The following is a 12,629-nucleotide window of genomic DNA, read 5'->3' on the forward strand; positions in this document are numbered from 1 at the left end:
GATGGAGACACAAGGGGGGCTGGAGAATAATGATAGAGACACACGGGGCTGGAGAATAATGATGGAGACACACAGGGGGGCTGGAGAATAATGATGGAGACACATGGGAGTTGGAGAATAATGATGGATAAACACAGGGAGCTGGAGAGTAATGTTGGGAGACACACAGCGGCTGGAGAATAGTGATGGAGACACATAGGGGAGCTGGAGAATAATGATGGAGACACACAGGGGGGCTGGAGAATAATGATGGAGACACAGGGGGGCTGGAGAATAATGATGGAGACACAAGGGGGGCTGGAGAATAATGATAGAGACACACGGGGGCTGGAGAATATTGATGGAGACACAGGACCGTAGAATAATGATGGAGACACACGGGGTCTGGAGAATAATGATGGAGACATAGGGGGCTGGAGAATAATGATGGAGACACAAGGGGGGCTGGAGAATAATGATAGAGACACACGGGGCTGGAGAATAATGATGGAGACACACAGGGAGGCTGGAGAATAATGATAGAGACACAGGGGGGCTGGAGAATAATGATGGAGACACACGGGGCTGGAGAATAATGATTGATAAACACAGGGAGCTGGAGAGTAATGTTGGGAGAGACACGAAGGCTGGAGAAAAATGATGGTGACACACAGGGGGGCTGGAGAATAATGATGGAGACACAGGGGGGCTGGAGAATAATGATGGAGACACAAGGGGGGCTATAGAAGAATGATAGAGACACACGGGGGCTGGAGAAAATTGATGGAGACACAGGACCGTAGAATAATGATGAAGACACAGGGGGGCTGGAGAATAATGATGGAGACACAAGGGGGGCTGGAGAATAATGATAATGACACACGGGGCTGGAGAATAATGATAGAGACACACATGGGGGCTGGAGAATAATGATAGAGACACACGGGGCTGGAGAGTAATGTTGGGAGACACACGGGGGCTGGAGAATAATGATGGAAAACAGGGGACTGGAGAATAATGATGGAGAAACACAGGTAGCTGGAGAGTAATGTTGGGAGACACACGGGGGCTGGAGAATAATGATGGAGACACATAGGGGAGCTGGAGAATAATGATGGAGACACACAGGGGGGCTGGAGAATAATGATGGAGACACAGGGGGGCTGGAGAATGTTGATAGAGACACAGGACCGTAGAATAATGATAGAGACACACGGGGGCTGGAGAATATTGATGGAGATACAGGACTGGAGAATAATGATGGAGACACAAGGGGGTCTGGAGAATAATGATGGAGACGATGGGGGCTGTAGAATAATGAGAATAATGATGGAGACACACGGGGGCTGGAGAATAATGAGAATAATGATGGAGACACACGGGGGCTGGAGAATAATGATAGAGACACACGGGGGCTGGAGAATAATGATGGAGATACACGGGGGCTGGAGACTAATGATGGAGACGCACAAGGCCTAGAGAATAATGATGGAGACACACAGGGACAGAAGAATAATGATAGAGACACACGGGGGCTGAAGAATAATGATGGTGACACACAGGGACTGGAGAATAATGATAGAGACACACGGGGGCTGGAGAATAATAATGGAGACACAGGGGGACTGGAGAATAATGATGGAGACACAAGGGGGGGCTGGAGAATAATGATAGAGACACACGGGGGCTGGAGAATAATGATGGAGACACAAGGGGGGCTGGAGAATAATGATAGAGACATACAGGGGGCTGGAGAATAATGATTGATATACACAGGGAGCTGGAGAGTAATGTTGGGAGACACACGGGGGCTGGAGAATAATGAAGGAGACACACAAGGGAGCTGGAGAATAATGATGGAAACACAGGGGGGCTGGAGAATAATGATGGAGACACAAGGGGGGGCTGGAGAATAATGATAGAGACGCACGGGGCTGGAGAATATTGATGGAGACACAGGACTGGAGAAAAATGATGGAGACACAAGGGGGTCTGGAGAATAATGATGGAGACATAGGGAGCTGGAGAATAATGATGGAGACACATGGGGCTGGAGAATATTGATGGAGACACAGAGGGGCTGGAGAATAATGATGGAGACACAAGGGGGGGCTGGAGAATAATGATAGAGACGTACGGGGCTGGAGAATATTGATGGAGACACAGGACTGGAGAAAAATGATGGAGACACAAGGGGGTCTGGAGAATAATGATGGAGACATAGGGAGCTGGAGAATAATGATGGAGACACATGGGGCTGGAGAATATTGATGGAGACACAGGACTGGAGAATAATGATGGAGACACAAGGGGGTCTGGAGAATAATGATGGATAAACACAGGGAGCTGGAGAGTAATGTTGGGAGACACACGGGGGCTGGAGAATAATGATGGAGACACTCAGGGGAGCTGCACAATAATGATGGAGACACACAGGGGGCTGGAGAATAATGGTGGAGACACAGGGAGCTGGAGAATAATGATGGAGACACAAGGGGGGCTGGAGAATAATGATAGAGACACACGGGGGCTGGAGAATATTGATGGAGACACAGGACCGTAGAATAATGATGGAGACACACGGGGGTCTGGAGAATAATGATGGAGACATAGGGAACTGGAGAATAATGATGGAGACACATGGGACTGGAGAATATTGATGGAGACACAGGACTGGAGAATAATGATGGAGACACAAGGGGGTCTGGAGAATAATGATGGAGACACACGGGGGCTGGAGAATAATGAGAATAATGATGGAGACACACGGAGGCTGGAGAATAATGATGGAGACACACGGGGCTGGAGACTAATGATGGAGACACACAGGGACTAGAGAATAATGATAGAGACACACGGGGGCTGAAGAATAATGATGGTGACACACAGGGACTGGAGAATAATGATAGAGACACACGGGGGCTGGAGAATAATGATGGAGACACACAGGGGGGCTGGAGAAAAATGATAGAGACACAGGGGGGCTGGAGAATAATGATGGAGACACAAGGGGGGCTGGAGAATAATGATAGAGACATACAGGGGCTGGAGAATAATGATGGAGACACACAGGGGGGCTGGAGAATAATGATGGAAACACACGGGGCTGGAGAATAATGGTTGATAAACACATGGAGACGGAGAGTAATGTTGGGAGACACACGGGAGCTGGAGAATAATGATGGTGACACAGGGGACTGGAGAATAATGATGGAGAAACACAGGGAGCTGGAGAGTAATGTTGGGAGACACACGGGGGCTTGAGAATAATGATGGAGACTCAGTGAGCTGGAGAATAATGATGGAGACACACAGGGGGGCTGGAGAATAATGATGGAGACACAGGGGGGCTGGAGAATAATGATGGAGACACAAGGGGGTCTGGAGAATAATGATGGAGACACACGGGGCTGGAGAAAATTGATGGAGACACAGGACCGTAGAATAATGATGGAGACACACGGGGGTCTGGAGAATAATGATGGAGACATAGGGAACTGGAGAATAATGATGGAGACACATGGGACTGGAGAATATTGATGGAGACACAGGACTGGAGAATAATGATGGAGACACAAGGGGTCTGGAGAATAATGATGGAGACACACGGGGGCTGGAGAATAATGAGAATAATGATGGAGACACACGGGGGCTGGAGAATAATGATGGAGATACACGGGGGCTGGAGACTAATGATGGAGACACACAGGGACTAGAGAATAATGATAGAGACACACAGGGACAGAAGAATAATGATAGAGACACACGGGGGCTGAAGAATAATGATGGTGACACACAGGGACTGGAGAATAATGACAGAGACACACGGGGGCTGGAGAATAATAATGGAGACACAGGGGGACTGGAGAATAATGATGGAGACACAAGGGGGGCTGGAGAATAATGATAGAGACACACGGGGGCTGGAGAATAATGATGGAGACACACGGGGGGCTGGAGAAAAATGATAGAGACACAGGGGGGCTGGAGAATAATGATGGAGACACAAGGGGGGCTGGAGAATAATGATAGAGACACACAGGGGGGCTGGAGAATAATGATGGAAACACACGGGGGCTGAAGAATAATGGTTGATAAACACAGGGAGACGGAGAGTAATGTTGGGAGACACACGGGAGCTGGAGAATAATGATGGTGACACAGGGGACTGGAGAATAATGATGGAAAAACACAGGGAGCTGGAGAGTAATGTTGGGAGACACACGGGGGCTAGAGAATAATGATGGAGACACAGGGGAGCTGGAGAATAATGATGGAGACACACAGGGGGGCTGGAGAATAATGATGGAGACACAGGGGGGCTGGAGAATAATGATGGAGACACAAGGGGGTCTGGAGAATAATGATGGAGACACACGGGGCTGGAGAAAATTGATGGAGACACAGGACCGTAGAATAATGATGGAGACACACGGGGGTCTGGAGAATAATGATAGAGACATAGGGAACTGGAGAATAATGATGGAGGCACATGGGGCTGGAGAATATTGATGGAGACACAGGACTGGAGAATAATGATGGAGACACAAGGGGGCTGGAGAATAATGAGAATAATGATTGAGACACACGGGGGCTAGAGAATAATGATATAGACACACGGGCTGGAGAATAATGATGGAGAAACACGGGGGGCTGGAGAATATTGATGGAGACACACAGGGGCTGGAAAATAATGATGGAGACACAAGGGTGTCTGGAGAATAATGATGGTGTCACAGGGGGGCCGGAGAATAATGATGGAGACACAAGGGGGGCTGGAGAATAATGATAGAGACACACAGGGGCTGGAGAATAATGATGGAGACACACAGGGGCTGGAGAATAATGATGGAGACACACGGGAGCTGAAGAATAATGATGGAGACACACAGGGGGGCTGGAAAATAATGATACAGACACAGGGGGGCTGGAGAATAACGATGGAGACACAAGGGGGGCTGGAGAATAATGACAGAGACACACGGGGCTGGAGAATAATGATGGAGACACACAGGGGGGCTGGAGAATAATGATGGAGACACATGGGAGTTGGAGAATAATGATGGATAAACACAGGGAGCTGGAGAGTAATGTTGGGAGACACACGGGGGCTGGAGAATAATGATGGCGACACAGGGGACTGAAGAATAATGATGGAGAAACACAGTGAGATGGAGAGTAATGTTGGGAGACACACAGGGGCTGGAGAATAGTGATGGAGACACATAGGGGAGCTGGAGAATAATGATGGAGACACACAGGGGGGCTGGAGAATAATGATGGAGACACAGGAGGGCTGGAGAATAATGATGGAGACACAAGGGGGGCTGGAGAATAATGACAGAGACACACGGGGGCTGGAGAATATTGATGGAGACACAGGACCGTAGAATAATGATGGAGACACACGGGGTCTGGAGAATAATGATGGAGACACATGGGGCTGGAGAATACTGATGTAGACACAGGACTGTAGAATAATGATGGAGACACAAGGGGGTCTGGAGAATAATGATGGAGACACACGGGGCTGGAGAATAATGAGAATACTGATGGAGACATACGGGGGCTGGAGAATAATGAGAATAATAATAGAGACACACGGGGCTGGAGAATAATGATGGAGACACACGGGGGCTGGAGCCTAATGATGGAGACGCACAGGGACTAGAGGATAATGATGGAGACACACAGGGACAGAAGAATAATGATAGAGACACACGGGGGCTGAAGAATAATGATGGCGACACACAGGGACTGGAGAATAATGATAGAGACACACGGGGGCTGGAGAATAATGATGGAGACACAGAGGGCTGGAGAATAATGATGGAGACACAAGGGGGGCTGGAGAATAATGATAGAGACACACGGGGCTGGAGAATAATGATGGAGACACACAGGGAGGCTGGAGAATAATGATAGAGACACAGGGGGGCTGGAGAATAATGATGGAGACACACGGGGCTGGAGAATAATGATTGATAAACACAGGGAGCTGGAGAGTAATGTTGGGAGAGACACAGGGGCTGGAGAATAATGATGGTGACACACAGGGGGGCTGGAGAATAATGATGGAGACACACGGGGGCTGGAGAATAATGAGAATAATGATGGAGACACACGGGGGCTGGAGAATAATGATGGAGATACACGGGGGCTGGAGACTAATGATGGAGACACACAGGGACTAGAGAATAATGATAGAGACACACAGGGACAGAAGAATAATGATAGAGACACACGGGGTCTGAAGAATAATGATGGTGACAGACAGTGACTGGAGAATAATGATAGAGACACACGGGGCTGGAGAATAATAATGGAGACACAGGGGGACTGGAGAATAATGATGGAGACACAAGGGGGGGCTGGAGAATAATGATAGAGACACACGGGGCTGGAGAATAATGATGGAGACACACAGGGGGGCTGGAGAAAAATTATAGAGACACAGGGGGGCTGGAGAATAATGATGGAGACACAAGGGGGGCTGGAGAATAATGATAGAGACATACAGGGGCTGGAGAATAATGATAGAGACACACAGGGGGGCTGGAGAATAATGATGGAAACACACGGGGGCTGAAGAATAATGGTTGATAAACACAGGGAGACGGAGAGTAATGTTGGGAGACACACGGGAGCTGGAGAATAATTATGGTGACACAGGGGACTGGAGAATAATGATGGAGAAACACAGGGAGCTGGAGAGTAATGTTGGGAGACACGGGGGCTGGAGAATAATGATGGAGACACAGGGGAGCTGGAGAATAATGATGGAGACACACAGGGGGGCTGGAGAATAATGATGGAGACACAGGGGGGCTGGAGAATAATGATGGAGACACAAGGGGGTCTGGAGAATAATGATGGAGACACACGGGGCTGGAGAAAATTGATGGAGACACAGGACCGTAGAATAATGATGGAGACACACGGGGGTCTGGAGAATAATGATAGAGACATAGGGAACTGGAGAATAATGATGGAGGCACATGGGGCTGGAGAATATTGATGGAGACACAGGACTGGAGAATAATGATGGAGACACAAGGGGGCTGGAGAATAATGAGAATAATGATTGAGACACACGGGGGCTGGAGAATAATGATATAGACACACGGGGCTGGAGAATAATGATGGAGAAACACGGGGGGCTGGAGAATATTGATGGAGACACACAGGGGCTGGAAAATAATGATGGAGACACAAGGGTGTCTGGAGAATAATGATGGTGTCACAGGGGGGCCGGAGAATAATGATGGAGACACAAGGGGGGCTGGAGAATAATGATAGAGACACACAGGGGCTGGAGAATAATGATGGAGACACAAAGGGGCTGGAGAATAATGATGGAGACACACGGGAGCTGAAGAATAATGATGGAGACACACAGGGGGGCTGGAAAATAATGATACAGACACAGGGGGGCTGGAGAATAACGATGGAGACACAAGGGGGGCTGGAGAATAATGATAGAGACACACGGGGCTGGAGAATAATGATGGAGACACACAGGGGGGCTGGAGAATAATGATGGAGACACATGGGAGTTGGAGAATAATGATGGATAAACACAGGGAGCTGGAGAGTAATGTTGGGAGACACACGGGGCTGGAGAATAATGATGGCGACACAGGGGACTGAAGAATAATGATGGAGAAACACAGTGAGATGGAGAGTAATGTTGGGAGACACACAGGGGCTGGAGAATAGTGATGGAGACAGATAGGGGAGCTGGAGAATAATGATGGAGACACACAGGGGGGCTGGAGAATAATGATGGAGACACAGGAGGGCTGGAGAATAATGATGGAGACACAAGGGGGGCTGGAGAATAATGATAGAGACACACGGGGGCTGGAGAATATTGATGGAGACACGGGACCGTAGAATAATGATGGAGACACACGGGGTCTGGAGAATAATGATGGAGACATAGGGAACTGGAGAATAATGATGGAGACACATGGGGCTGGAGAATACTGATGTAGACACAGGACTGGAGAATAATGATGGAGACACAAGGGGGTCTGGAGAATAATGATGGAGACACACGGGGCTGGAGAATAATGAGAATACTGATGGAGACATACGGGGGCTGGAGAATAATGAGAATAATAATAGAGACACACGGGGCTGGAGAATAATGATTTAGACACACAGGGGCTGGAGCCTAATGATGGAGACGCACAGGGACTAGAGGATAATGATGGAGACACACAGGGACAGAAGAATAATGATAGAGACACACGGGGGCTGAAGAATAATGATGGCGACACACAGGGACTGGAGAATAATGATAGAGACACACGGGGGCTGGAGAATAATGATGGAGACACAGGGGGCTGGAGAATAATGATGGAGACACAAGGGGGGCTGGAGAATAATGATAGAGACACACGGGGCTGGAGAATAATGAAGGAGACACACAGGGAGGCTGGAGAATAATGATAGAGACACAGGGGGGCTGGAGAATAATGATGGAGACACACGGGGCTGGAGAATAATGATTGATAAACACAGGGAGCTGGAGAGTAATGTTGGGAGAGACACGGGGGCTGGAGAATAATGATGGTGACACACAGGGGGGCTGGAGAATACTGATGTAGACACAGGACTGGAGAATAATGATGGAGACACAAGGGGGTCTGGAGAATAATGATGGAGACACACGGGGCTGGAGAATAATGAGAATACTGATGGAGACATACGGGGGCTGGAGAATAATGAGAATAATAATAGAGACACACGGGGCTGGAGAATAATGATTTAGACACACAGGGGCTGGAGCCTAATGATGGAGACGCACAGGGACTAGAGGATAATGATGGAGACACACAGGGACAGAAGAATAATGATAGAGACACACGGGGGCTGAAGAATAATGATGGCGACACACAGGGACTGGAGAATAATGATAGAGACACACGGGGGCTGGAGAATAATGATGGAGACACAGGGGGCTGGAGAATAATGATGGAGACACAAGGGGGGCTGGAGAATAATGATAGAGACACACGGGGCTGGAGAATAATGATGGAGACACACAGGGAGGCTGGAGAATAATGATAGAGACACGGGGGGGCTGGAGAATAATGATGGAGACACACGGGGCTGGAGAATAATGATTGATAAACACAGGGAGCTGGAGAGTAATGTTGGGAGAGACACGGGGGCTGGAGAATAATGATGGTGACACACAGGGGGGCTGGAGAATAATGATGGAGACACAGGGGGGCTGGAGAATAATGATGGAGACACAAGGGGGGCTATAGAATAATGATAGAGACACACGGGGGCTGGAGAAAATTGATGGAGACACAGGACCGTAGAATAATGATGAAGACACAGGGGGGCTGGAGAATAATGATGGAGACACAAGGGGGGCTGGAGAATAATGATAATGACACACGGGGCTGGAGAATAATGATAGAGACACACAGGGGGGCTGGAGAATAATGATGGAAACACACGGGGGTTGGGGAATAATGATGGATAAACACAGGGAGCTGGAGAGTAATGTTGGGAGACACACGGGGGCTGGAGAATAATGATGGAGAAACACAGGTAGCTGGAGAGTAATGTTGGGAGACACACGGGGGCTGGAGAATAATGATGGAGACACATAGGGGAGCTGGAGAATAATGATGGAGACACACAGGGGGGCTGGAGAATAATGATGGAGACACAGGGGGGCTGGAGAATGTTGATAGAGACACAGGACCGTAGAATAATGATAGAGACACACGGGGGCTGGAGAATATTGATGGAGACACAGGACTGGAGAATAATGATGGAGACACAAGGGGGTCTGGAGAATAATGATGGAGACGATGGGGGCTGTAGAATAATGAGAATAATGATGGAGACACACGGGGGCTGGAGAATAATGAGAATAATGATGGAGACACAAGGGGGCTGGAGAATAATGATAGAGACACACGGGGGCTGGAGAATAATGATGGAGATACACGGGGGCTGGAGACTAATGATGGAGACGCACAAGGACTAGAGAATAATGATGGAGACACACAGGGACAGAAGAATAATGATAGAGACACACGGGGGCTGAAGAATAATGATGGCGACACACAGGGACTGGAGAATAATAATAGAGACACAGGGGGCTGGAGAATAATGATGGAGACACAAGGGGGGCTGGAGAATAATGATAGAGACATACAGGGGGGCTGGAGAATAATGATTGATATACACAGGCAGCTGGAGAGTAATGTTGGGAGACACACGGGGGCTGGAGAATAATGAAGGAGACACACAGGGGAGCTGGAGAATAATGATGGAGACAAACAGGGGGGCTGGAGAATAATGATGGAGACACAGGGGGGCTGGAGAATAATGATGGAGACACAAGGGGGGGCTGGAGAATAATGATAGAGACGCACGGGGCTGGAGAATATTGATGGAGACTCAGGGCTGGAGAAAAAAGATGGAGACACAAGGGGGTCTGGAGAATAATGATGGAGACATAGGGAGCTGGAGAATAATGATGGAGACACATGGGGCTGGAGAATACTGATGGAGACACAGGACTGGAGAATAATGATGGAGACACAAGGGGGTCTGGAGAATAATGATGGATAAACACAGGGAGCTGGAGAGTAATGTTGGGAGACACACGGTGGCTGGAGAATAATGATAGAGACACTCAGGGGAGCTGCACAATAATGATGGAGACACACAGGGGGCTGGAGAATAATGGTGGAGACACAGGGGGCTGGAGAATAATGATGGAGACACAAGGGGGGCTGGAGAATAATGATAGAGACACACGGGGCTGGAGAATATTGATGGAGACACAGGACCGTAGAATAATGATGGAGACACACGGGGGTCTGGAGAATAATGATGGAGACATAGGGAACTGGAGAATAATGATGGAGACACATGGGACTGGAGAATATTAATGGAGACACAGGACTGGAGAATAATGATGGAGACACAAGGGGGTCTGGAGAATAATGATGGAGACTCACGGGGGCTGGAGAATAATGAGAATAATGATGGAGACACACGGAGGCTGGAGAATAATGATGGAGACACACGGGGGCTGGAGACTAATGATGGAGACACACAGGGACTAGAGAATAATGATATAGACACACAGGGACAGAAGAATAATCATAGAGACACACGGGGGCTGAAGAATAATGATGGTGACACACAGGGACTGGAGAATAATGATAGAGACACACGGGGGCTGGAGAATAATAATGGAGACACAGGGGGACTGGAGAATAATGATGGAGACACAAGGGGGGCTGGAGAATAATGATAGAGACACACGGGGCTGGAGAATAATCTTGGAGACACACAGGGGGGCTGGAGAAAAATGATAGAGACACAGGGGGGCTGGAGAATAATGATGGAGACACAAGGGGGGCTGGAGAATAATGATAGAGACATACAGGGGCTGGAGAATAATGATGGAGACACACAGGGGGGCTGGAGAATAATGATGGAAACACACGGGGGCTGGAGAATAATGGTTGATAAACACAGGGAGACGGAGAGTAATGTTGGGAGACACACGGGAGCTGGAGAATAATGATGGTGACACAGGGGACTGGAGAATAATGATGGAGAAACACAGGGAGCTGGAGAGTAATGTTGGGAGACACACGGGGGCTGGAGAATAATGATGGAGACTCAGGGGAGCTGGAGAATAATGATGGAGACACACAGGGGGGCTGGAGAATAATGATGGAGACACAGGGGGGCTGGAGAATAATGATGGAGACACAAGGGGGTCTGGAGAATAATGATGGAGACACACAGGGCTGGAGAAAATTGATGGAGACACAGGACCGTAGAATAATGATGGAGACACACGGGGGTCTGGAGAATAATGATAGAGACATAGGGAACTGGAGAATAATGATGGAGGCACATGGAGCTGGAGAATATTGATGGAGACACATGACTGGAGAATAATGATGGAGACACAAGGGGGCTGGAGAATAATGAGAATAATGATTGAGACACACGGGGGCTGGAGAATAATGATATAGACACACGGGGCTGGAGAATAATGATGGAGAAACACAGGGGCTGGAGAATATTGATGGAGACACACAGGGGCTGGAAAATAATGATGGAGACACAAGGGTGTCTGGAGAATAATGATGGTGTCACAGGGGGGCCGGAGAATAATGATGGAGACACAAGGGGGGCTGGAGAATAATGATAGAGACACACAGGGGCTGGAGAATAATGATGGAGACACACGGGAGCTGAAGAATAATGATGGAGACACACAGGGGGGCTGGAAAATAATGATACAGACACAGGGGGGCTGGAGAATAACGATGGAGACACAAGGGGGGCTGGAGAATAATGATAGAGACACACGGGGCTGGAGAGTAATGTTGGGAGACACACGGGGGCTGGAGAATAATGATGGCGACACAGGGGACTGAAGAATAATGATGGAGAAACACAGTGAGATGGAGAGTAATGTTGGGAGACACACAGGGGCTGGAGAATAGTGTTGGAGACACATAGGGGAGCTGGAGAATAATGATGTAGACACACAGGGGGGCTGGAGAATAATGATGGAGACACAGGGGGGCTGGAGAATAATGATGGAGACACAAGGGGGGCTGGAGAATAATGATAGAGACACA

This window comes from Triturus cristatus, chromosome 12, assembly GCF_964204655.1.
Source record: "Triturus cristatus chromosome 12, aTriCri1.1, whole genome shotgun sequence".
Lineage (NCBI taxonomy): Eukaryota > Metazoa > Chordata > Amphibia > Caudata > Salamandridae > Triturus > Triturus cristatus.